The following is a 27,801-nucleotide window of genomic DNA, read 5'->3' on the forward strand; positions in this document are numbered from 1 at the left end:
CCTTTGATAGCTCCCCGGATAGCATGTCCTTGGGCATGCATCCATCTTCCAACTGACTCAGATGGCCCAGCCAGCTCAGTCGTCTTTGCTTGAGCAGGGCTGCCACAGTTGATAAATTTGCCCTTTGAAGAACCTCTGCATTGGTGACCTTATCTTGACACTTGGTGTTGAGTATGTGGCATAAACAATGTAGGTGGAAACTGTTCAATGTTTTCTCCTGATAAGCATAAGTTGTCCATGTTTTCCCCCCATATGTGAGAGTGCTGTGAACGCAAGCTTGGTATGCCAGTATTTTGGTCTTGATGGTCAGCTTTGAGTTCCATGCTCATTTAATTAGTCTGCTGAGGGTGGTGGCAGCCTTTCCAATGTTAACATTTAGTTCAGGGGTAGGCAACCTTTCAGAAGTGGTGTGCTGAGTCTTCATTTATTCACTCTAATTTAAGGTTTCGCGTGCCAGTAATACATTTTAACGTTTTTAGAAGGTCTCTTTCTATAAGTCTATAATATATAACTAAACTATTGTTGTATGTAAAGTAAATAAGGTTTTTAAAATGTTTAAGAAGCTTCATTTAAAATTAAATTAAAATGCAGAGCCCCCCAGACCGGCGGCAAGGATCCGGGTAGTGAGAGTACCACTGAAAATCAGCTCGAGTGCCGCCTTCGGCACACGTGCCATAGGTTGCCTACCCCTGATTTAGTTCTTCATCCAGGGAGAGGTTGGTGGTCATTGTAGAACCTAAACAGCTGAACTTTTGGACTACTTCTAGCTGGTTTGCATTTAAGGTAATTGGAGGATCTTGTGGAACCCACTGTCCTAATACAACCATTTTCTTGATGCTGATTGTGAGAGCAAATACCTGACAGGTACTTTGAAAGGCAGTCCATGAGTTTTTTTGTAATAGATCTTCATTCTGGGCTATGAGAGCAGCAGCATCAGTGACTAGACGTTCCCTGTTTACAACCTTTTTGACTTTTTGGTCTTTGACTGGTTGAAGAGTTTCCCATCTGATCTTGTGTGGAGATGCACTCCATCTTTCATCTCCTTAAACTCACAGTTCAAGAGTACTGAAAAGAAGATTCCAAGTGTAGGGGCAAGAACACATCCTTGCTTCACTCCACTTCTCATCTCAAAGCTATCCAAAGTGGACCCATCAAACTGGACAGTTGCTCTCATGTTGTTGTGGAATGAACATCTAAGACTTTACAGGGTTGGTGGACATCCTATCTTTTCTAGTATTGCAAATAGACCTACTCTGCTGACTGAATGCTTTTGGTTAGGTCCACAAAAGTGATACAATGGTCGATTTTGTTCTCTGTGCTTTTCTTTGAGTTGACTCAGAGAAAATATCATGTCTATAGTTGATCTTCAAGCCCTGAATCCACACTGTGATTCAGGGTAGACACGATTCACCCGCTATTGCAAGTGCACTAAGATGACTTTTTTGCGAAAACTTTTCCTGCTACACTTAATAGCGAGATACCCCTGCAGTCATCCTTTTTTGCCTTGACTTTTTATACAAATTGATGATGTCTGTGTCATGCATCTTTTGTGGTACCTACCCTCTTTCCAGCATTTAAGTAGCAGCTGATGAAGATATAGTAATAGGCTCTTTCCCGCACTTGAGGATTTCCGCTGGCATGCCATCATTTCCAGGAGCCTTGGGGAATGAAGTTTTCAGAAGGAAATCTGGAGTTAGATCAAGAGCAGAAAAATCTCAGTGGTGAGGTCCATATCCCTTACCTGTTTCCTGTGTGGAGAAATGCGACAGAGTATTGACTTGCCTATAAAGGGCTACCCCAGTCTCCAAGCAGTTGTCTGTGAACAGCCCTGTGTGCTGGGACAAGGGAAGTAAAATCCCAAGCTGTGTGTCTGGTAAAGGAGAATGTGTCTCCGGCTCTTCTGTGTCTGTGGAGCAGACAGAAGGTGCCTGTCAGCCTGTGATGGTTGAGGGTGATTCAGTTGTCTCGAAGTTGGTTGTAAATACAGCTAAAGCCCAGGAAGGGAATGGTCCTGAGTTTGGGTCTGCTGGGGAGAATGGCACTGTGACTAGGTTGCATCCAGTTAGTGTCTTAGCAAAATCCCAGAGAACAGACAATTCTGGTGCTTGTGGTTTGCCAGTTGCTAATGTGTGGTTGGAAAAGGGTGCAGCAACTCTGTCTGATCAGGGTGATACCCCAGCCAGGGCACAAGGAGAGCATAAAGGTGATTTAATTGTGTTACCGACTGACAGTTTGACAACTTGTAGCAAGAAGGAAAAGATTCCTGAACTTGTTCATGGCCAAGGGAAGGAGATTGTTTCTAACCTGTTATCTAGAAAGTCTGTAGCATCTGTGGTTGCTCAGGGAAGTGTTCCTGTAGAGCAAGCCCTAGGTGAAGAGGGGAAGGGCAGAATTTCTGTGAGGGGTGAATTGCTGCTTAGAGAAGCTCCTAGGGAAAGGAATCCTCATGGTAGCCTGTGCAAGCAGTTTACTGCAACTGAAGGGTGTAAAAGTGATTTAATCAAGAAAGTTTCAGTTCCTAACAGCCAGAAATTTTCTGTTGGGAATGGATCCACTGACTTTCCTTTTGAGAGATCCAGTGTGGGCAGCTTTGAAAAGGTCTCAGGTGGAGTAGAAGCTGTTAAGGAAGTTGAGCAGCCCTATAACCACCTGGCTGTGTGTGGCCAGCTTGTTGGTGGGGAGACAATGCTGTTGGGACAGGAATGTCTCCATGCTGAATCTGTAAGTGAGCAGTCTGTGCTTCAGGATCTGAGGACAGATTCAGTTACTGGTGTTTCAGAGCAGAACAGTTGTATGGCTAAATGCTTGAGGAGGCAGGGGAGAGCAAGCCAGCTCTCACCCTCAGACTCTTTGGATTTGTGTGGTACCTCTGTGAGACAAAGTCCAGCCTTGGAATCCATAGCAGCTGAAGAGTTAAAAGCTAGTGTCTGGGTTGATGCGAATTACTTGGCTGGCAGGGAGAAGACAGAATTGCTAATAGCTGTTAGCACAGAGGGCCCGCCCCATCAGCCAGTGAATTCTGTTAAGCAAGAGAAATCAGGGTTTAATCCAGAAGGAAAGAGAAGACTGAATTTTGCAAAGGGAAGCCACAGGTTAACCCTAAAATGCCCAAACTCCAATGGTATTGAGCCAAGGGTGTGGCATGACAAACATGATTGTAAATGGACACTTGCAATGAATTTGTTGTTATTGCTAATGCTAATTTTTGTAACTAATGTGTTGCTATGGCCAAGAACTGTAACAATGTACAATGTGCCTAATCTTTTGGAAAATCCCTTAAACATGTTGAAAGGAATACATGAAAACACACTTTATGTTAAAGGGCCTTGCTATACTGATGTTTCACAGTTAATGCATGTAAACAGTGTTGGAACTTTTCACAGGGGAAAATACATTCCAGACCTGATGTGCTGTATGAAAGGGGAAACTGAGGCACACTACCATATTGCTTTCATGGCTAAATGCCAAGATTCCTGTACTATGAACAACCTCAATATCTACATTGGTTTAATGTTATTTGGGTTCAAAACATTGGCCAGAACTGGTATGGATAAAGTAGCTATTTTCTTTAGCTCTTGGCAAGATCACATGAAACATACAGGAACCATGCTGCAAAAGCTAACCAAGTTATACCTTGAGTTTGTAAAGAGATCCATTCATGTTATTGAACATGACTTTGATAAACCATTTTGGTTATACACTGGTACGGCCTCTAGCCCAACACTAGCTGTAGTGAGACAGACCCAAGGAAAGGGGGCTCTTGGGATGCAGTCAGCGATGTTTTGTCATCCCTTCCTGCATCAATTTTGCGTTGGGGGACTGTGACGGAGCGATTCTGGCGGGACCCAACTGAGAGTGCCAAATCAGGACCAATTGCTCAAACAGGGCAGTCACAGCCCTAGGCTGGGGTTTTTCCACCTCTAAGGCCAACCAAACCAGCCAGACAAAAAGGACTTTGGTCTCACCCCACTGGCTAACCACAAGTCACACAAGCAATTTCCTTAGACACTCCAGTCTCCCAGCATCACCACCAGTGCACTCGTCCTGGGGATGAATGGTTATGAAAACCAACACCCCAATAAAAGAAAACGGTTCCCTCGATCCCAAAGGACCAAGCCCCAGACCCAGGTCAATATACACATCAGATCTTACCCACAAATCACGCTGTTGCCAATCCTTTAGAATCTAAAATCTAAAGGTTTATTTACAAAGGGAAAAAGGTGGAAATGAGAGGTAGAATTGGTTAAATGGAATCAATTACATACAGTAATGGCAAAGTTCTTAGTTCAGGCTTGCAGCAGTGCTGGAGTAAACTGCAGGTTCAAATTGAGTCTCTGCAATGCATCCCCCACTGGGATGGGTCGTTCAGTCCCTTGTGTAAAGCTTCAGTTTGTAGCAAAGTCCTTCCAGAGGTCAGAAGCAGGATTGAAGACAAGATGGAGATGAAGCATCAGCCTTATATAGACTTTTCCAGGTGTAAGAATCTCTTTGTCTTCACTGTGGAAATTTACAGCAAAATGGAGCCTGGAGTCACATGGGCCAGTCCCTGCATACTTTGCTGAGTCACAAGGCGTGTCTGCCTTCTCTCCATGGGTCCATTGTGTAGCTGACGGTCCTTAATGGGCCATCAAACAGGCTAGGCAGAGCTAACACCAGCTTGTCTGGGAGGCTTCCCCCAGAAGCACAGCACAAACTTGAAATAGAGACAGCATAGAGCCAACATTCATAACTTCAACTAAAAATGATACAGACATATAGACAGCATAATTATAATCAGCAACCCAGAACCTGGTCTTAGACACCTTATATGACCCCCTTTACTTAGGATTTGGAACCACTACAGGACCTTGGTTGCAACCCATGTTCTATATGGTCCCCATTTATATCAATAACGTCACACCTTGCCACTTGATAGCAAATTAATGGCCTTGCTTAGCTCTTCTACAGTGGGCTCCACATCTAGCTCTGGCATGACCTGTAGAGTTGGTATTTGGTCCAGTGATTCGCAGGTGGTGTTTCTTTCTTGTGCGTATAGCTTAGCTCTGAATAGTGTTCAACCAACTATTTTACTAGCCATCCTTAACAAACATGGAGTTTTTGTTGGTTACGATAATGTACTGTAAGTTGAGGAGTTGGTATATTAGCATTATAAAACACTTCATTTTAAATATAATTTAGGAACTCTCAAGGTATAACCACACTGGAGACTGTTTGTTTGTTTTTCATACATTGCTCTAAACAGTTTATGTGGAGGAAAAAGATTATCACTTTTTTTTTTTTTTAAATCTCTTGTTTTGTGTATCCTGGGCTGTGGTAAACGGTAAAGCTAGGCCTGAACTTCAATGCTGGTTCTGAATTTTTCCAAAATTTAGCAGGGGTATTGCATGGGCCATGAGATTTGGTTCCAGTCTTTTAGTGTGTGTGTGTGTGTGTGTGTTTTGTTGTTTAATGTGTGATGGTGTTCATTGAACCAAATATGCTTTTTCTACATGTGCCCCATAGTGAGGATCAGTGTACAGGTGGAGGGCAAGAGGCACTGTGCCTCAGAGAAGCATAATGTGTTGAGCTGGAGCTCCCCTCTTACTCTGGGAGGGTGGGGAGTAATTTACTATATTCATTGAAAGAGTGGAGCATACATCCCTCCGTAGGCTTCTGGGGCTGGAGCACCGACAGGAAAGAAAAGTAGGTGCTCGGCACGCACTGGTGGGGCCCCAACAATCGATTCTTTCCCCCTCCCCCCGCCCCAGCGCCTGCTGCTGATCAGCTGTTCAGCAGCAGGCAAGAGGTGCTGGGGGAAGGGGGAGAGAAGAGTGAGGGCGGGGTACGCTCAGGGGAAGGGGTGGAACGTGGTAGGAAGAGGCAGGGCAGAAGTGGTTGGGGGGGGCTTTGGGGGCAGGGGTGGAGTGGGGGGTCAAGCATCCCTGGGGAAATCAGAAAGTCGGTGCCTATGCTTTCTTCTTCTTCTTGTCTCTTCCCTCCCTGACCTTCACATGCAGCCAACTCAAATGATTTGTCTCTAGGCGGGGGAGTGCCATGGAACAAGGTAACACTTCATCTGTATCCACATCAGGGTTTATTCCAAGAACACAACACAGCAAATAGACATTGACTAATTCACTGAGTTCCTATATGTAGCCAGTGTGGATGGCCTCTGGTGGGCAATGGCTCTTCCAATGGCTGCTCCCCCAATGCCACCTTGGTTGCTCCTGAGAGGAAGCAACTGCTGTCCAGTCCTGCACTTCCCCCAAACACCAGGCTGCAATTGTGCCCTGCTCTTACATGGGCCACACGAGTGGATGAGGCATTGTTACCCTCCTATGCCCATAATTGACTGAGCACAACCTAGCTCTTTATGTCTATTTAGAGCTAGCTAGCTTACTGATGCCTTAAGGATAGGCAGAATTGTCTAAACTTCAACTGTGTATATTAAAATTGTACTTTCTCAGTGGAGTCCGACCAGCCAGAATCATTAGTTCTTGTGCAGTGAAACAGGGGCCTGGAATTTATGGAAGACCTAAGGCAAGAATATGAATCTTTGAGTTCCTGGTGCAATGTGTCTTTGCTTCATCTTCCCTATTTAGCTTTCACATTTTCTTGTTTGAATTAAATTTGATCAACAACTGTCTCGGAGGCACTTTTAACCTTCCACAGAACTCAAATAAGAATAGAAGGTGCAATTTGGTTAGAATGCAATCTGGAGGGAGAAAGGTATTACACTGACTCTACTCACTTTTACCTATTTTGCTGGAGGGGGCCATATTTCCTGCTAAGCAGGCAACTGTTCTGGGAAATAATAGCTACTCAAATATGATGATTCTGAATGCTGTGTTAATAGTGCCAACACAAGGCTTTGCTGGTTTCTGAAAAAGACAGTTCAGTTCATAATGCCTCAAAAATGGCTTTCATAAGGAAAATAGTCACTTGGTCTTAATTACTGAATTGAAATCACAATGTTAAAGCACTAAGGGAATGTCCTCACTACCCACTGGATCGGCGGGCAGCGATCGATCCAGCAGGGGGTCGATTTTATTGCGTCTAGTCTAGATGCAATAAATCGATTCCCCGAGTGCTCTCCCGTCAACTCCTGTACTCCAGCTTGGCGAGAGGCGCAAGCAGAGTTGACGGGGGAGCAGCAGCAGTCGACTCGTCACAATGAAGACACCGCAGTAAGTTGATCCAAGTACGTCGACTTCAGCTACGTTATTCAGTGTAGCTGAATCCCAGTGTAGACCAGGCTTAAGAGACTATAGCTACCTCGATGCTATACACCACTGGCAGCAGTGTGTAAGGAATTGTAACTACCCACCACAGTGAAAAGTAAGATTCATCCACACTGTGGTGTGTAGCTACATGTAAAAGGCTCTGCAGGGAAAGGTGCTGCCTCTCCCCTGCCAGAGCCTTTTCTGACTGCTGGAAACTTTTTCCCTGCAGCAAAGAAGGGCTCCAGCAGTGGGGAGCTGCCAGCGTCTTTCCTCATGGTTGGAATCTTTTTGTGTGGTGGGGAAGGGCTCCAGCAGCAGGAGGCTACGCTGCTATAAACAGCAGTTTAGTTGGAGCTTGGGTGAGTAGAGAGCTATGTAGGTAAGTGCTTGGGTATATACCCACACCCTTCAGGCATGTCTTTCACTCTACGCACCTAAGCTGTGCCTCACTGTCTATGCAGTTATTCGTACCCATGGTAGGAGAGCCTGTGTATGTATGCTACCCACTGCCGAAAGAAGAGTGCAATGTAGACTTACCCTCCTCTACCCTGCTATTCATTCAGCTAGACTGAACTCTGAGGGTATCTTAGGGCTTGCATTGCATTAAAGCTTCATGCTCACTGGAAGGGGAGATTGAAACCATCGTTTAACTCAATATTGTCTGACTTCGGGGGTATGCACGTAGCAGCATCAGATGGGAGCTTGGTGCTAGTTGTGCTGCCATCAGGAAAAGTAAGTGCAGCCATTATTATATTTTGTTATGGCAGGTCCAGAGACCCTGATTGAGACTGAGACTGATGCCCCGTTTGTGCTACATACTGTGCAGAAACACCGTGTGAGACAGTTCCCGACTCCAGGGCTTGCAGTCTGAATAGAAAAGAACGAAAGAGCATGAGGCAAAGCAGAGGCACAGTGAAGTGATTTTTGGCAGCAAGTCAGTGACAGGGCTAGTGATAGAACCCAGTTTCCCGACCCTCAGTCCAGTGCCCTGGTCACCATACACAGCCTCTTACATTTATCCTTTAATGTTGGGGTTGGAATTTTTTTAACGTGCTTTGGTATTTCAAAATGCTTTTAGGCTTGTAGAGGGAGATCTTGATGGTAATAGTCTTACTCATTTCAGGAGTTTAATGTTACTGCAAGCATCTGCCCGCTTACTGTACATTGCCCACACAGTGGGAACAGCTTGCTTCAAGAACAAAGCAATGCAGAGCGTTATGATATTTTTTTCTTCAATGAGACAATGCAAAATCTTCAGAAGATTTGGTGTGAGTGCATTTTAATGCAAGCATTCCTGATGGGTTTTCATTCTGTCACTACTGCACCCTGCAAAAATAATAAATCTTGCCTGACCCCATTGCTGCAGTGACAATATAGACAATGATTTGCAGTTCTAATAGATTGGAAATATACCCCTATAGTGTGATACACAAATAATTTTTGCATATGTTGATCTATATTTAAAACTACTGTTAGTGACATTTTTAAACTGGTGCCTCAGAAATAAAACCAATGGTGAAAATCATATACTTTGTGTCTGACGGCATCTCCATTCTAAACACTCCTGTGAACAGTCCTCTCTGTGTGGCTATTTCTATTCAAGTTTTGCAGTCCCACAAGGGATGGATCTTTGCAGCATGCCATAAGAAATAATTTCATGCGCCACTGCAGTCTCTTGAAACTAATTTAACATCCTATTTTGTTGCTGCACTACTGTGGTGGAACAGACGCAGTTTACAATCTGCCTCACCCACAGGCAACCTTACCCGCCTTTTTCAGTACTCAGCAATTTAACTGTTTATATTAGCAATGCTGCTAATTAACAAGGTCTAATTTAAACTCGCATCCCTTTTCTTTCCCCGTGTGATTAGTGGAGCCCCCCCATTAGAATTTGCTATCGACTAGCCAGGAGTAAGCCTTATGTACACACATTGTCATGCTCCGGGGTACCCTTAAGGATACAAGACCCCATATTTCACAAAATATACCTAAAGTTTGCATCATTTAGGACCAACCCATTTGTACCAAACATTTCAAATCATTCAAAATTCCAATAACATTGAATAAATGCAGGTATTCAAAATAGCTTATCCTTAAACAATTTCTGTCTAGTATATTTGAATTGTCTGAGCTCACAGAAAACACCCCAAGGTCTAATTATTGCAAGTAATATATAAAATAAAACCATAATAATCTCAATTTGTTGCCCAGCATTCTTGTTGAAGCGATCTCTTCATGGCTTAACCTACAGTCCTGGAATCTTAATCTATCATAGAAGCTGGGGTCTCTCTCATGGTAACTCGATATTATTTAGTGAACACCCCCCAACACCCCACCATGTGGCAGGTGAAATTTTACTGTTAAAGATGTAAACACAAAACCAAAAGCTATAAGAGAGTAAAATGTTGAGTAGTGCTCATGTCTCTAATACCTTATATATTCATGTCTCCTACTGCAGGACTATACTATATAATGTTTTATCCACATTATCCATTTAACATGGTCTGTATCTGTGTCTTACCTTTTGACCCAATTTTTCAGCCACTAATTTGGAGATCATTACACACACACAATGTGTATTTTTGTTTTGTATATTGTTGAGGTGGAGGGTAGGCAATTTGGGAAAACCAGAACCTGGGAAAAGCCTTTTTCCCCCCATCTCCCTAAGTGCACATTGCTGCCCTCTACTGCTTCCTGAGCCATAACATGACATCAGACATAATCAGCCACTCATTATTCCCTTCCATTCATTTGCTACTTGGGGAGAGCCACTGATTGTCATGGCAACAGCTGCCTTTGATAGCTGCCTGATTTCCCTCAGAATACCCTGGCTGTGTTTAAAAAGAAGGGTCCCAGGGGGAGCTGAAAGGAAAGCAGACAGGTTTGGATAAACTGCTGCTGTGCTTCTTTGAGATTGTACTGTGGTAAATTACGCTTTCTTTTCAAAGGGAGATTATTACTTTCCTCAAAGGGTTACCTAAAAATAAGATACAAAATTACAGCTCCTCTTAATGGATATTGTTTAGATGCTTCTTACAAATCGGGGCTTTGGCTTTCTGAGTATTAATCTTTTTTTAAAAAGCATGAAATGATAGATACAAATCCCTGCTCACTTGTTACAGTAACAAAAGTCATTTAAAAGTTGCAGCAAAATTGAAGTTGCATTTTTTTTTAAAAATTTTGTTTGAATACACTTTAATTACTTTTAGTGTGTTGGTCAACATGGCCCTCAATGGTGAAATATTGAGCTTGACAAACATAACAATGACAAAAAATATACCTTTGAAGACAAAGTGCAAGTGTTTTATTTAAATAGCACATATATTAAATATTTGATATCCATTTAAAAACAAAAGAAATTCACAAACAAATGGCTTCATTTAATGTTAGTCTGACTTCTAAACTGAACCATAAAAATATTAGGAAATACTAAGTTAAGTATTAAAAGTTTGCAAAGTCAAACTCTCTAAAGTTAAGAAATGCCAAAATGAACTTTGCCCATGGAACCATAATTCAGTCCCTTTATGTGTGTGTGCATTGTGATACAATCTTTAATTGCATGCAGATTATCTAAATGTGAAAAGTTTGGTATTAGTGACTTGCCCAGAATTACAGAAGAATTTGGAGGAGGAGGCAGAAAATGTAGAAACAAAACTTTCTGATTTTTTTTCCATAAGTGTTTTTGTTGAAAACAAAAATCTGGCAAATTAGACACAAATTTGCAAAATGTTTGGGAGGGGGAAAAAATTTCTGAGTGGGAAATTTCACACACTCTACTGGGCACTGATGACGGTGTGTTCAGCATTTGTTTTTATAGCATAAACATTGGTTTCAAAAGTCAATAATTAGAGCTGGGCAAATGGAACAAAAATGCATTTGTGGATATTCAATGTGTGTGGTGTTCACATCCAAACATGAAGTGATTTGCTTGCAAGAATGTTCACTGAAAATAAAAGGCTCGTGAACTGTCATGCAAATGTGCATTCATGTGAAGGTTTGACAGAGATGGCCATATGGACACCTGTAAATATCTTTGGTTTCTCTCCTCCCTCTTATAAAAGTTTTCAGTCAGGCAGCTAATCAGGAAGAAGATACCATATTATGTGATTGAAGCAACCACTCATGTACCATGTAGTGTGAATAGTTCAAGACAACCCTTCAGACAACTAATGAGCTGAAATATGTTAGTATAAAGTGTTCAGAAAATTGCAGATAAGGAAAAGAACATGTAAGATCAAACAGAAAATAGGGCAAATTTTGTTTAGTAAATTATTTACTATTTATATTTGGCTCAGCTTTACTGTTTGTTGCAGTTTATGAAAAACTCTTGGGTTGTCCTCATGTAATGAGAGGAACCCATGTACTGCACTTTCTAAAGTAGCCAGGAGAGACTAAATTGCTAGTGTTACCTAATCATCAAGCAATTAAATACAGTCATAGGCATTTCCATATTCAAATTAGAGGAGGAGAGTGGCCAGCAAAGAGAGAGAGTGGCCGCTAGAGAGCTGAGACTGCTTTCTGGATGTTGTGCAGAGGGAGGGAGAGGGGGAGAGAGAGAGAGAGAGTGAGAGAGAGTGTGTGTGTGTGACTGACTGACTGACTGACTGTTTAATGTTCTCAATACATGTATAAGCTTCATACCAGGCTCAACAGTTGAGGGACATTCCTAAACATCATGTTATGCATGCTCCTCCTGCCTTCTTCTCTTCAGGCCCACCGACAGCAAATCCGGGCCCCAGGATAGCAGAGTCAATGGGCCCCCATGCATGCACCGACGCTGTCTGCCTGACATTTGGGCAGTGCTGCGCCTGCGTTGGCTGGTGCCCAGTGAACTGCTGGGCGTGCTTTTCCGGCACGGCCAGGGCTTCCTCATGCCTGCCCAGTGGGGCTGCCAACTGTCTAATAGCGCAAACGCAAAGATAGTTGCCCTGCCCCCCCTTCCCTGGGACCTCTCCCCTGTCCGACCCCCTTCTCTGAGGCCTTGCTCCCTGCTCACTCCATCCCCCTCCCTGCATTGCTTGCTCTCCCCCTCCCTCACTCACTCTCACTAGGCTGGGGCAGGGAGTTGGGGTGCAGGCTGTAGGAGGGAGTTTGGGTGTTTGTGTCAGGCAGACTGTGTCCGCGTGGGCGTGGCTTGTGTGTGTGTGGGCGGCCCATTGACTCTTCTGCCCTGGGACCTGGCATTGCTGTAGGCGGGCCTGGGCACAGGGGGTCTCTGTGCATGGCTTCCCCCCCCCCACCTCCAGCTCCCATTGGTTGCATTTCCTGGCCAATGGGAGCTGCAGAGTTGGGGTGAACTGTGGGTGGGACCACTGCCTGGGTTAGCCTCCCCTGGCCTTTGATGCCCGCTGCCCACGTACTCACTCTTTAACACACAGCATGTGTTGTGTGCTAGGGTTCTGCAAGAGAATGAGTTTGTACTGTCACTAACCAAGGATACAGTCAGCATCAGACGTTTGACCATGGGTCCACCTCTCCTGTTGCTGATGGACCCATCTCTTCAGGCAGACAAAGGAAGAATATAATGGTGTTCAAACCTCTCTCCTACAGATGACTTATGCCCTCAGAGCTCCTCCCCCTCAGCCCCAGAGTTAGTGGAGGAAAGAGACAAGGCATCTCGTCTGAATCCTCTAGGCAACTACTTCTTCATGGGAATTCTTGGCCAGTGGGTGCAATGCTGGTAGAATTAAACGTGGTGGAAGCTGTGGGGAAATCTGGTGTATTGTCAACTTTCTGTAGCTCTAGTGCTGGAACTGATGCTTCCTTAACTGGGATAACTTGACTTACTAGCATCCCCACTTCTGCTCTGCTTCTTCTCCCCTCCCGCCTGGCTCTATCCCAGTCAGCACCGGTGTATGTTTCTCGCTAGCACTGTTACTTTTTCAGGTGGCTTTTACTGATATGACTGGCTGGGTCTCTAATTGCCCTCTCCTGACCTTATCTGATACATAAACAAAACTTCAATGCTGCTGTCATTTGATCAAGGGAGGTGAGGAATCTCACACTGGGGGCACTTTTGTACCCAGCAGACTCTGTCCTTTCCAGTGATGCACAGGACAAGTGAAAGCCAGGGACAGGGAAGGATGTTAAGTGTGGTGAGGATTGGAATACTGCAAGAGGACTATTCTTGCTGCTGTCATCATCCTGGTGCAATAGTGCCATTGTCTTTGCCTTCTCTCCTGGTGCAGTTGTGCCATGTACTTCTCAGTGCAGATTCTCCTCTTCTGCTGTCTTTGGGACACATTTCTGTGGCTGGGGCCGTGCCACCCATTGGTCTGACTGACGCTGATGTAAGTGGGCAGTGACATTGGTATAACTCTGACTTCACTGAGTTACATCTGCTTTACACTGGTGTAAGTGAGCAGAGAATCAGGCCCATTGTCTCTGAGTTGCTTCCCTTAACTGCTGCATCACACACTGGTGATTGAGTGTGGAGATTGTGTGCGGCAAGCCGGGGGAGAACTACAATGAACCAGCCTGCCATGCACTAAGTGAAGTAGATCAAAGCACGCGAGGGAACTTCTAGTGTGCAGTAACTGGGTCCATATGGACAGTTTGTGTGCTGTAGACTTAGACCCCAGTTTGCTGCACACTAATTCTCCATCTAGACCAGCCCTAAGGAATAGTGAACAGCGTGTGATTAAACCGTAGGGAAGCAATTCTGAGACAATGGGGCTGGTTGTTCGTCCAAAAGACAGTAGCTTCAACAGCTCAGTGCCCTAAACACCATCCTGGGGAAACTGGTTCAACTCTGACTCAGAAGAGCGTTTACCCACTAAACCACATACACCTGGATTTTCCTTTGGTTTCACATCCAAATACTACGACTTTATTTAGCTTGCAAAATCCGACTGAAGCCTGAAGTGGCTTGTGCGTATATTTCACTGCAGGAATCGCTAGTGGAAATATACCCTTCTAGGTTGATGGCAGCATCTTTTACTAAAATGCACATGCCAGAGGGATGAATGAATATCATTGTGAGAGTGCAATATAGCTTAAGTTTATGGAAGAGAACAGCCTTGTTGTAGTGATACTCAAAACAGAGTCTGCTGGAGAGTGCAGAGTGTGCTAATCCATACATTTACAATCACACCAGTCGCTGTGCATTAGTGCTGCGGAAAAGTCTTCCAATGCAAATCCCAATGCTCTACTGTTTAGATCTCAAAATGAAAAGCCTTAATTAAGAATCTTAAGCTGAGCTGCTTACTCAGAGCCCAGCTCTGTAAACTTCAGTGTGTCCTTTATGTTTGAAAAGGAAAGGACTTGCATGGCAAAAGAGCTTCTGTGTAAATTCTAATGAATATCTTGCTTTTCTGAATTGCGAAATCCCTGCGTTGAACCATACTCAGACTTTATGCTCAAATAGTCTGGTCAAGAAGGGTAGCAAAGCAGGTTCCAAAATGAGTATATATTGGTACCAGGAAATTCCACGGAGCTTTAATTTAACTAGACAAAATGTACACATGCTTCTGTTCTGTTTCAGATTAATTTTTTGTATCACCCATTAAAAGTTATTACCACGCAATACTTTGTTTTTGAATGCTTGCCCCTTCCCCTTTGTGTTTTTTATCATTTCATTGCTGTCTTATTCAACGACACCCTTTTTTGATCTTTTCTTTAGTCCTTATTGGAAATGAGAATTAACCCATGAGCAAATAGTGCCCAAAATCTGTCTCACCTCTTCCTATATGGGGATGATCTTTGTGTTGGGCCAAAAAAAAAATCTTCTTTTTAGTTAGAGATTTAAGGTAAAAGTGATGTCAGTATGAAAAGATGACTTTAAAAAGTCTTGTGTTTCGTCTATATTGTTGATTTGATGGTTTGTACTATTTAGAGAGAGCCCTCCCTTTTGGACTTTTCCATTAAAACTGACATTTATTCTTAAATACAGAGTAAAACTTTCAAAAGCACCTAAGTCCTGTTTTCACAAGTGACTTAGGCACTTGGGCTCCTAAATCCAATGTATTGTCAGTGAGAATTCAGCTCCTAAATGCCAAAGTCCATTTTGAAATTGGGACCCTTATCATATTTAATAATGAAGAGTATCCTCGCTAGAGATTTTTAAAACCATTCTATATAGGACTATAGCAGAGATTTAATATTTATTATTTATTTTATTTTATTTTTTGGCACCTAGTACAGTTGCTATTTAAGTCAATTGGAAAGACTCCCATTGACTTCAGTGGGAGTTGGATTGGACTTCAGGGCCCCTATTCCACAAATCACTTACTGCTTAAGTGTGGTGCTGAATAAGAATGGATTTAAGCATATGCTTAAATGCTCTCCTGAGTTTAAAAAAAAAAATTCGATAGGTTGTGATTTTCTATTAATTGCATAGGATTTTCCGTAAGGGCTGCCTCAGAGACTGGCAACTCAAGAGACATGACATAGAGAACAGATCTATTTTCATACTGAATGCAGGAGATTTGGGGGCAGAAGAAGCCCCTTTCATTAGCAGTTAACCTAAATGCATGTGAGGATATGGTAGTAAAATATGATTTGCTTCAAGGCTTGCTACCACCATTGTAAAATGTCTCCTTTAAATAAATAAACAAACAAGTAGCAAAGCAAAATCTAGCATGCTCTCATGCAATATTTATCAATGGTTCTTTCATAGTTTTTATGACTTGTCTGTAAGCAGTTTTACAGCAGACTGCATAGTCATGTCTATTCAGTGGAATTTTAGCCATTGGGAGATTTTTGTTGCTGTTTAGAAATATCCATGATTGTTCACCACAGCTTTATAATGAATAAAATCATTAATCATTTTAAAAATAATTGCTTGGAACCAATACCTTAATAAACTTCCTCTGGGATGTATTTCAGTTTTATTAGCCAGCAGTAATAAAGGACTGAATTGGTGATGCTAGCTAGTTTTGTTAAATCAAGAGAACTGAAGAAGGAAGTCTTTGGCTATCCCTCGATGCCAAGGTGTCTGCCAAAGAGGTTCATCAGTGGGTTTTTAAGTGGCCGAGGAGTCCAATTTGTGCCCTGCAGATTTTCCCACAAGTTGCAGGTGTAATCTTGCAGGAGACCAGGAAGTACCAGGAGGTGAAACACATTAAATCATGGCAAGAAAATCCTTTTCACGTTCAGGATGGTTGCTGACGGTCAGTAGCTGAGATTAATGTCTTTGGAAACCAAGTTGATATAAGTACAATGATATTTAAAAGGGTCTTTATCCATCTCATTTAACAGAAACAATGTGAGCTCTACCAAGGTAGCAAACAGGGCTTCAGAAACTTCTCAAAGCACTTATGCCAGGTCTTACATTTTAATTTTGTTTCTACAATAATCTTCCAAATGAGATCTCCTCTCTCGAATTGCTATTTTCCTGTAAGAGAATCATGCAGTGCTGGTTTTTAACAGGGTCCTAATTTGGCCTATTTGTGAGCCTGCAGTTTGGCACCCACAGAAATGGGGGTCATGAGAGCTGGGGTGGGGGGATTGAGGCCCTTGAACCCAAATGGAGTTAATGGTGCTGGATGCAGTGATCTGAATGGAGCAGATTGAACCCCTGGAAATGGAGGCTGCTTAAAAAAAAATTGAGGTCCCAAATTTAGAGTGGAGACAAGCTTAGTGCCACTCTTCCCATGTTGGCCAGAAGCTGAGGTTATCTGCCTACAGGCTACAACCTAGGGCTCTGGTACTGCAGACTCTTTCTTTCAGGCAGACTCCTGCATCCAGCCCCATTAACTTCCATGGGGCTCCACCCAAACACAACTACTTGCTGAATTAGGCCGCAAGAAAGTCCTGGTATGAGACTAGAATGTGCTTATCTCTAGAGGACACATACTCAGGGACTCTAACGATCTTATGGGGAAAGCTGCTATTTATCTGTGGCCTGCTCTAATGACTAGCTAACACAGAACTCTTTCTTGTCTGAGTGCACGTTCGATCTATTACTGTAATGTTTTTTAATGCTTCTTGGTTTTATTATGAGAAGCAGTAACCAAGATTTAGACTGGTCATATGCATTCCCTTATGTATCTCAGGGGCTGCCTTTAATGTACATCTATTTCTTTTCATACGTGGCTTGCATTTCTCTGTTTATTTGCGTTTAATGAATAGTCTCTTAGTCTATCAATATTTCAGAAAAATCATGATTAACTGAGTGCAATAAACACATTTTAAACCTGTAAGCTTGAACTAATGGAGTTAAATTGGTGACTGATGTTGACTGGCAGAAAGAGCTATTTTTTCCCCTAAGTGGTTTCTAAGAAATGTCCTCTAGTCCTTAACCACAAGTTTCAGGGACACTTGGGACATTTCATGTCAATTTAATGGATGAGCTGCTCCCGTTGAAACCAATGGAGCTTTCTTCATGAAGACACCAGTAGGATACAGCCTTTAACTCTTTTTATTGCTACGGCTGCCCTAATCCTCTTAGGCAAAACCTTTCTCACGCCTCCAGCACATAGTAACAGACTATCTGAGTGACTTGACTTACAGTCAAGCACTATACTAATCTATGCCTTCATATGGAGAGTGCCAAACTCCACTTGCACAAGAGGAGCAAGCAATGGGACCTCTTCAAGTCTGACAGTGCTATATGTAGGGCTGTACTAATTAATAGGCCAACAAAGGAAACTTGAAATGCATAGGGAGGGGGCTAAGAAGTCAAATGTGGTGCAAACTCAACATAATGCAAACAAATTGAACCCTGTGACACAGATGAGAAGAAAATTGATAGGCTTGGCATTTATAGGAATGTGGTGGGAGAACTCACATAATTGATATGTTAGAATCTCTGCTTATAACTTCTTTAGGAAGAAGAGTGGGCAAAAGAGGCATGTGTGGAGGGGTGACACTCTACATTAAAGATACGATTACTTGTTCTTAGAGTTTTATATTGATAACTCAGAACCACAGGATCTCAAATGCCTATGGATCAATGTGCTAACTAACAAAGCCCAGAAGAGAGTATTGGTGGGAGTCTGTTACAGATCACTGAACCAAACACCTTTAACTGTTATCAGTAGTGTTTGGAGAGAAAAAATGTTATAGGAGACTTCAATTTGGGAGACTTGTATTGGAGGTCCCACACAGCTGGCAGTAAAATGTCATTAATTTTTAAAGATTGTAGATGGTGATTTTTTTTCTAGCCTCAAAGGTATGACACCCTACATGAGGTAAAACTTTTTGACCTCATTATGACAGATAAAGATTATTAATTACTGGACTCGAAGCTGGTGGCTGTCTAGGGACCAGTGATTATGACCTGCTTACTTCAATATGGGCAAACAGAGGATGATCCCAGTCAGTAATATATATACTTGGTGCTTCAAAGGGGTAATTTCCTGAAGGTGAGGGAAAATTGAGGAAAAAATTACAGAAAAATGAACATTCTTAATTTTTTTAAGAAGAGTTTATTAGATGGCTAAAAGGCACAATTCCATAGTCAAGAAAGATGCCTTTGGCTAAAAGCCCATCCTGATTCAGTTGTGAAGTGAAGGCAACATTTAGAAATAAAAAAGCAAATATATATGGGAAATAGATAGCAATTAATAAAATTAGAAGTGACAAAGTGCAGAAAATTGATATGAGAAGCTAAAGAATATGAAGGAATATCCATGGCTGGCACAGCTAAGGACAATAAAAAGGGGTTGTTAAAAGTATAATAGGAACAAAAGAAATCCTAATCCTATTGTAGGTCCGTTACTAGTTGGAGATATAGTGAACTTGCTAATAATAGGGCTTAAAAGGCAAACATGTTCAATAAATATTTGTTCTGTATTTGAAAAGAAGCAGGATGATGTGCTTGTATCACATGAGGAGGAGGATGTACTTTCCAGTCGATTAGTAAGCAAGGAGGATGTTAAACCAAGAGTAAACATGTTTTTTTTAAATGAGCAGCCTAAGATAACTTGCACCCAAGAATCCTAAAAGAGTTGTCTGAGGAGATCTCTGGCCTGCTGATGTTCATTTTTACTAATTCTTGGACTATCAGGGAAATTTTAGAAGACTTGGAAGAGTGCTAATAATATACTGGTACTCAAAGGGCAAGTGGAATGGTCTAGTTAACTATAAACCAGTTAGTCTGACCTCAATCCCAGGCAAAATAATGGAAAAGCTGCTACAGGATTCAATTAATAAGGAATGAAACAATAGGAATATAATAAATGCCGGTCAACGTGGTTTTATGGAAAATAGATCTTATCAAACTTGTTTGCATTCTTTCAGATTAGTAGTTTGATTAAAGATAAATGCATAGATGTACCTCATGGCATTCTGATTTTAAAAAATTTAGCACTACACAATATCAGTACAGCACCCTTAAATGGATTAAGAACTGGCAAAGTGACGGATCTCAAATAGCGGTCAATGGAGAATCATCATTGAATGGGGGTATTCCAAGTGTAGTTCCTTAAGGATCAGTACTAAGCCCAATGCTAGTCAACATTTTCATCAATAATCTGCAATTAAATATAGTTAAAATTTGTGGATGGCCAAAAGATTGTCCAAGTGGTAAACAGAATCACAAGGACAGTCATACAAAGTGGTCTGGATCACAGTGGTAAGTGGGGCCCACTTAAACAAAATGAATTTTAATACAGCCACGTGAAAAGTTTTATACATCTAGGAGCAAGGAATGCAGGCCATACCTACGGAATGGGTATTGTGTCCTTGAAAGCAGTGACTTTAAAAGGATATTGCTGTAGTAGTGGACAAGAAACTCAACACATGCTCCCCATGCACTGCTGTGACATAAAGGGCTAATGTGATCATTAGGTATATAAACATGGGAATAATGAATCTGAGTAGGGAGGCGATTTTACTTCTCTGTGGCCTTGATAATACAGTACTGACACTAGAGTTCTCCATCCAATTCTGGTGTCAACATTTTAAAAAAGATATTGGAAAAATTGGAGCGGGTGTAGAAAAGATCCACAAAAATGATTTGAGCGCTTGAGAAAATGCTGTACAGCGAGACTTAAACTAAACAGATTGAGCTCTTTATCAAAAAGCAGGGAAATGACTTGATTACGGTGTTATAACTATCTTCATGGGGAGAAAATACGGGCTACTAAAGGGCTATCTAATCTAGCAGAGAAAGGCATAAGAACCACCAAGCTAGAAGCTTCAAGACAGACAAATTTAAATGGGAAATAAGACCTATATTTAACAGTGAGGGTGATTCATCACTGGAACAAACTACCAAGAGTGGTGGATTCTCCATCTCTTGAAGTCTTCAGATAAAGAATGGCTGCCTTTCTGGAAGATTAACTTTAGTCAAACACAAGTTATTGCTCGTTTTTGGGGTAACAGAGTGGAATTTCAGGGCCTGTGATACACAGGAGCTCAGCCTAGATGACTAATGGTGTCTTCTAGTCTTAACATCTATGAAACCTGGGTTTAGTATATGCTCTTTTGGAAGCATATTTTTAAATGTTAGTGATATTTACCTCTTTATTAAAAGGGCAGCTAGGCACCAACCAGTGTTTGGAGAACTGCAACAGCACAGGGATTCAGTCAGGAAGGGGTGATTTCAAGGAGCAGCAGGCGGTAGTCCCAGCTCCCGAGAGCTCACAATCCCCGTTGTTTTGTCTGTGCAGTGCCCGTTACAATGGGTCTCTGTTTGGTGTCCTTGAGTGCACCTGCAATAGGAAAAATAAACAATAACTGCCTAGGAAAAGAAAGGGCTGCAACTTAACATGGAGTGGGAGTACTGCAACTCTCACATCTCTATGCTGTTGTTGATCTGCTCCTTGTTTGGCATGTTGGGACCAGGGGATTAAGAATACCGGGGAGCAAGAGACCTTAAAATTGGTCCTATGTGTGCTCATTGTGTTGACGCAACCCTGCTTCTATGGCCCTTTAATTATGATCTCCAGTTATTTTTCATCATCTGCTAACCAGTGGTGTATTGGTGCCTTATAGTTTTCTCTGATTTTGATTGATTATACGATGTGCGGAGACCGACCAGTGCTGTGGACTTCTCATTGGATCACAACCTTGCCATCTATCTGACCAGATACCTATTCTACTGAGATACCTGCAAGGCCACCAGGGCCGGCTCCAGGCCCCAGCAAAACAAGCAGGTGCTTGGGGCGGCACATTTCTAGGGGCGGCATTCTGGCACTGACCATCATAGGTGCCAACTCCGGGGCATGGAGTAAAGGTGCCCTTGCCCCCACAGCTCACCTGCTCAGCCTCCGCCTGCTCCACTGAGCCCGCCACCGCCGCTCCGCTTCTCCCCCGCCCCCCAGGCTTGCTGCACGCGAAACAGCTGTTTCGCGCAGCAAGGCTGCGAGGGAGGGAGGAGAAGCCGGGTGGTGGACGCTCGGGGGTGGCAGTGGTGGTGGAGCGGAGGTGAGCTGCAGCAGGGGGTGGTTCCTCTACCTCCCATTAAACTTCCTGCGCCTCACCACCCTAGCTCACCTCTGCTCCGCCTGCTCCCCAGAATTCTCTGCTTCTCCCCCCTCCCTTGCCTGAGAGGGGAGACACGGAGCGGCAGGGCACCCGGGGGAGCAGGCAGAGCGGAGGTGAGCTAGGGTGGGAGGTCCCGGGGGGGCCCCCAGGAAGCAATGAGGGGGGGAATGCGGCAAGCCCGAGGAAGGAGGTGGGGCTGGGGATTTGGGGAAGGGGTTCAGAAGGGGTGGAGTTGGGGCGGGGCCGGGGACAGAGGGGCAGCCAAAACTTTTTTTGCTTGGGGCGGCAAAAATCCTAGAGCTGGCCTTGATGATGGCCACTGGCACTTGAGTGCCTTGCTGATATTAATGAATGTATCCTCAGCACCCTGGTGAGTCAAAGTATTATTAAATGGAGAAACTAAGACAGACAAGTGAAATGACTTGACAAAGCTAATTCCAGCAGATCATGGGGGTCAGAGCCCAGGTGTTCTAGATGCCAACTCAGTGTTTCCTCTTCTAGACAATAGTCTCTCATATACTGTATGCCTATTACTTGAATGCTTTAAATGGTATATGTGTAAATGTATCTGATATTCCTGCCCTATATCCACGACTTTGGCATAGGTCTTACAAGACCTTGCATGCTAATTAAGGCATTTTCTGTTTCTCTCTTCATTTTAAGGACTACCGTTACAAGACTTGGCAGACTTTGATGCTACAAAATTGGTGTCTAGACAGCCAAACTTTCTACAGAAATAGAAAAGCTCAACAGAAAATCTCCCTTTCCTTTGTTTGCTTTCCATTTAAGGATATGCAATGGTGACCTTGTGGTAATGTGGCAAAATGGAAATAAAAAATCCATGCTCAAAACTATTAGCTCTACATAGCTCTGTCCTGATTCCATGCTGGCTTTGAATACTCACTGCAGTCGTGCTGCAGCAAGTGGAGAGTGATGGATGAACTGAAGAACGCCTTGCCCAGTGCAGAGTGAATGTCAACTCTGATGTGCAATCAGAATGGTACTGTGCTATTTGCTGTGTGCCACAGACACAAGACAGGCACAGTAATCAGCTCAGCAGTTAGGAAAGGCAAACTTTGACATTAATGTGGCTTAGATGCAGTCTTATTACTATTGGGAATGTTGCTTTCAGATCCATTGCTTACATATGTGAATGAAAATGTTTATTTGGTGCCAGTTTGTGCTAAACGGGTGTCCTTTCTGTAGAGGGTGACCAGACAGCAAATGTGAAAAATTGGGACGGGGGTGGGGTGCAGGGCCGCCCAGAGGATTCCGGGGCCTGGGGTCTTTAGCGGTGGGGGGCCCCCCGCTTCGGCGGTAGTTCGGCGGTGAGGGGGTCCTTCCGCTCCGGGACCCGCCGCCGAAGTGCCCTGAAGACCCGCGACGGGGGCCCCCCGCTGCCAAATTACCGCTGAAGCGGGACCTGCCGCCAAAGCGCAGCCAGGTCTTCGGGGCACTTCGGCAGCAGGCCCCGGAACAAAAGGACCCCCCCGCCACTGAATTACCACCGAAGACCCGGCTGCGCTTCAGCAGTGGGTCCCGCTTCGGTGGTAATTCGGGGGCGGGGGGTCCTTCCGCCCCAGAGTGGAAGGGACCCCCTGCCGGCGAAGACCAGGAGCGGAAGAAGCTCCGGGGGCCCGGGCCCTGCGTGAGTTTTCCGGGGCCCCCGGAGCGAGTGAAGGACCCTGCTCCAGGGGCCCCGAAAAACTTTCGTGGGGGCCCCTGCGGGGTCCGGGGCCTGGGGCAAATTGCCCCATTTGCCCCCCCCTCTGGGCGGCCCTGGTGGGGGGGTAATAGGAGCTTATATAAGAAAGACCCCAAAATTGGGACTGTCCCTATAAAATCGGGACATCTGGCCACCCTATTTCTGTATCTGGAGAAACTGACTTTCGCCAAGATACAGAGAATCCAATTCGCATCCCACTTGCACCATTGTAACTCCATTGACGTTCCCCAGTTTAGGTGGGAGAAATATCAGGCATAGAGAGGTAAAAGTTGTTATGCAGGTTCACTGTGCAGATTATCTATCAAGGAATGAAGTAAATTCATTTTCCAGACGACTTGGTCCCAATGTACAAGTCACAAAAATAGTTGAAGTTTCCTAAGCAAATGGATTTAGGCTGCTGGATGGGATAGCTGAAATAAACTCCATCCAGAGTGCTGTTTCGGTGAGGGGACTATCACTTGTACTGGATTTAAAAATGGGAAAATATTCTACATGGAAATTTGAATGCTTTCGATTATCATTGTTTTGTTTGAACAATGTTTTCATTTTGCGATTAGAATGTGGCCATATTCTGTTCTTGGGCTGTATGTATACACATGCTTTAAAAGCTGCAGCCAGGATAGTAACTTCAGGGCAAATATTGCTCCCTTCAAACTATGGAGATGTTGTTTTCAGCTCCTCCATAGCCAGAGCTACAGAGGGTGGTGTATTAGGCAGGTTTTGGTTTACATTTGTGTGTGGTGGGGTCTATAAATCCCATGCTGTAGCAACCCCAAAAGGGTTACTGTATGAACAGTTTCCCAGCTGTGACTAACAGCCGGATATATGGCTGCAGGTCAGGCTGAGTATGGTGCTGCCAGAGAGGCTGGGAACTACTTCAAGGAGGTTCTTCAGCAGTGGTCTGGCAAGGAGCTAGCCAAGGAATGGACTAGGAGGCCTGCCACAGGAAGTGGTGTAAAACCACTGTCAATAACAGGTTGTGGGGAGAGGGCCAGACCTCTTGAGCTCCATTTGTCAGGCACTGGAAAGGCTATTATAGGATTAGGGAGTAGCTGGCAGAGAGCTGGGAAACTAGACTCTTACAATAATCCGTTAGGTAAGAGGTGAAGGAATGAGCACTACCCCAATGTGTATCTAAAAAACGCACACCCTGAATCTTAAATACCCCCATCCCTGTCTCATCCCCTGGAGATTATTCCATGGATGCCTGTGGGAAGCAGGGACTGGTGCATAATTCAGCCTGAGTATGGTTTCTCACTCACAGTGCCTTTGCTATGCTACTATGCGTCTGTTTGGGAGCAATTACGACAGAAGCCACAGTTTAGCCCTATATCTCTTAAAGTAAGACTGAATACAGTATTTAGGCTTTTTCATAGAAAAATGAATTGGATAATCAAAGCTATATATTGTCCCTTTATTTAGAGAAGTCCTGGATAATCTCTCATTTTGCTTTATATTAGGCACATGGATTAAGATAGAGAGCATTCCAAAAATATTTCACCTGTAAAGAGTCTCCAGAAGAATAAATGTGAGAGTGCAAAATTAGTTCTGTGAAGCAAAATGGCTACGTGCACAATAGACTTCCAGTCCTAAATCTAAACGTATTTGTTTTTTTCTCTATTGATTTAACATTTATTTTTTTTAAAGTGGAGTTAGAACAGCATCTCATCTGCGACGAATGTGCTACAAACTGGACTGACAATTTGAAAAAAATTACAACAATGGTATAGTGTATAGAAACGATTGCTTTCACTTTGAAATTCAATTATTAGCCCTTATTATCTAAAAACTGTGCACTTGTTCTTTTGTTCTGGTAATGATTTTTTGTGAAATTTTCCAACTTCAGTGTTTTTAAGTGTGTTACTGCTCTTTTCAATAATCCACATTTGAAAGATTAGCAGGTGAATACAATATTTCCCATTATCCTGACATGAGAAAATAGCTTCCTGTAGTGGTCTCATACTCTTGTGGGTCACTCGTGACTTAAATTAACTTTTGCTGTTTTTTTTTCTTTCTTTACACATAACCATTCGAAAATGGCTAAGGACACCATAAGGCAACTGGAATTTTCCCTTATCTATTGAATCTCGCTTACAAGGATTAATGAACAGGAGATGGGAGTTTGTGCTACAGAAACTGAGTAAGTCTTATGGCCTTTATAGCAAACTATTTGTTGATTTAGTAGAAATTGTGTTTCACTAGCAGGGTAATTCATCAACATGAGGCACTAGTACCACTGTATACAGTAAAAATCAATTTTGTACACGACTCAAAGCTTACTAGAAACCTCATGCTTTGAAGCAGTTGATTTTTCTGTTTTGTTCTTTTATATGACAAATGATTATCCTAAACTAAAACAAGTAGACTTACTTAGATGAGTCAAGCTTTATTAATCAAAGCTATTTAACATAAATCTTATGCATTTGGGCATATTTTTTTTCTATTGCAAATAAAAGCATTTCATTTTATAATTTAACAACATGTTTGTCCACAGATCTGAGTAAATGATAAAATACCAGATCATATGTAGTGTGACTTTTTTTTAGAAAATATCTGCACTGTCGTTACATGGAAAATATTTGTCCGTGACGTAGGCTTGCTGATAAATGACATGTGAATACAATGGTGTGTGTGTTCAGGGTTAAGGTTCCCCAGATTAATATGGTTTGGTTTTCCTGGCATTGGGAGATCAGAACATATCTTGCAGCTCTGTCCCTCTTTATTCTGGAAGGCCTTTAGCAGAGCGTGTGTGTTGTCATTGCTACAGTGACAATAACCATGGGAGTAATTGGCCGATGTCTTGGTTCTCCCTCCATCGGGACAGAATGGTGGTTGAATATGGACTGGGTCAGAAATAAAAAGAAAATGGAAGAGACTGTCCAGGAATGAAGAGACTTGACAGCACCATAACTCTAGCTTCTTCCAATGTGTCACGTCATGTAGAGTGAAAGCTCGCTGTGAGCTTCACAGGGCGGTAGATAAGGAAGAGACTTACTCTGGTCAAGATCTCTTTCTCTCCCTCTTGCTAATGGAAAAACCCCAGTCTCTGAAAACAGTTTTTCTGTGTCTGTCTTAGCTGCATGCATATATTAGTAGGAAATTTTAATTTTTCTTCTTGAGAACAGAATGAATTACAAGCTAAATGAAGCCTGGGTATAAACACTACTAATGTTTTATAATTGGAGTATGTGTCTCAAGCTGTCACTGGAGCCACTCCACTTACTCAAAGACTGCTCAAAGCTGAATGCTCATGACATCAAAATTCCCCACATTTGATACCTGACTAAAATCCTTTATTAGGTTCAAAATGGTGTATTGTGCTTTAAAGGGTGAAAAGAAATGATGGTGTTACTAAAATCCTGTTTGAATCATTCTCCCTCAATGTAATGTTGAATGTAAGAGCTAAGGAGTCAGGCTTGCCTGGACACGACACATTTCATGAACTGTTCAATCACTCAGCTGGGCTGAGTTAACTGAGGCTTCTGGAGACCATGAGGCTTACCACAAGCGTTATCATAGTCACTCTCATAATAACATGCGTGTGACGAAGTGGGTATTCACCCACAAAAGCTTATGCTCCAATACATCTGTTAGTCTTTAAGGTGCCACAGGACTCATTGTTGCTCTCATCATAACATTACCAGAACTTTATTGGTAACTATACCAATAAAGTTATGTAGTCACTCCCATGCCAATAATATACCTATCCTTATCCAGGAAGTTTGCTATGAACTTGGAAAATGATATACACGTAACTCTTTTTATTTATACACATCATCATAAATAAATTGAATAGGCAATTTATTTATACATAGCTTCCATCAAATGTTCTGCATGATGTCTATTTTTATTTCAGTTTTAAAAGGTCCTCACTGAGCCCCTATTTAAAAACTCAGCATTTACTGTATCATAGTTTCTCGTCTTCTGTGTACATATTGTGTATGTGAGTACTCACAATAAGCTTGATTTTCAACCTGCAAATAATGAATGAACAATTGGTTCTGCATAATTATTTGTATCTGCCTTGTAGGTCACCTACCTAGCTGTGCCAAAATCAGAGACTTGGACATCTAAGCAAACTTAGATGTGGAAGCATAATTATGCTTCCAGGTATTGGTGTCTGTAATTTGCACCCATAAAACCGGAGAGCAGTGCATGACAACCTAACCCAGTAAGGTCCTGTCATTGTAACAAAGAGAGCTGCTATATTTGCAGTCAAGACTATTGAATGTTATCCCTGTTGTTAGTGTGTCATTGCTTCATGCAAAGGTGAGCCAAAATGGGGACACCTAGTTTAGCTGGACGTCTATGAATGTTGTACTGGATAACAGTCCAAACTTGAATAAAATTAGAATAAAATAATTGCCATAGGACAAGATAAAGAAAAGGAAGATACTTTTTCAAATATAATAGCCCAGATTTTTACACTACATTCTATCCATCTGATTCCTTTCTGGGTCTAACTCTAGTGAATAAATGGACATATCTGCATTACATTGG

At 42.8% G+C, this 27,801-nt stretch overlaps 1 long non-coding RNA gene across 3 annotated transcripts in view; it reads left to right on the plus strand.

The window, feature by feature from the left end:
- The window catches only part of LOC123377972, a 315,156-nt gene that overhangs the window by 55,265 nt on the left and 232,090 nt on the right, over positions 1–27,801 (plus strand). For all 3 annotated transcript variants that reach the window (XR_006582405.1, XR_006582407.1, XR_006582406.1), the window contains exon 2: positions 25,347–25,441. This is a non-coding gene — a long non-coding RNA (uncharacterized LOC123377972). The remainder of the gene's footprint in view (positions 1–25,346; positions 25,442–27,801) is intronic.

This window comes from Mauremys mutica, chromosome 9 (assembly GCF_020497125.1).
Source record: "Mauremys mutica isolate MM-2020 ecotype Southern chromosome 9, ASM2049712v1, whole genome shotgun sequence".
NCBI lineage: Eukaryota > Metazoa > Chordata > Testudines > Geoemydidae > Mauremys > Mauremys mutica.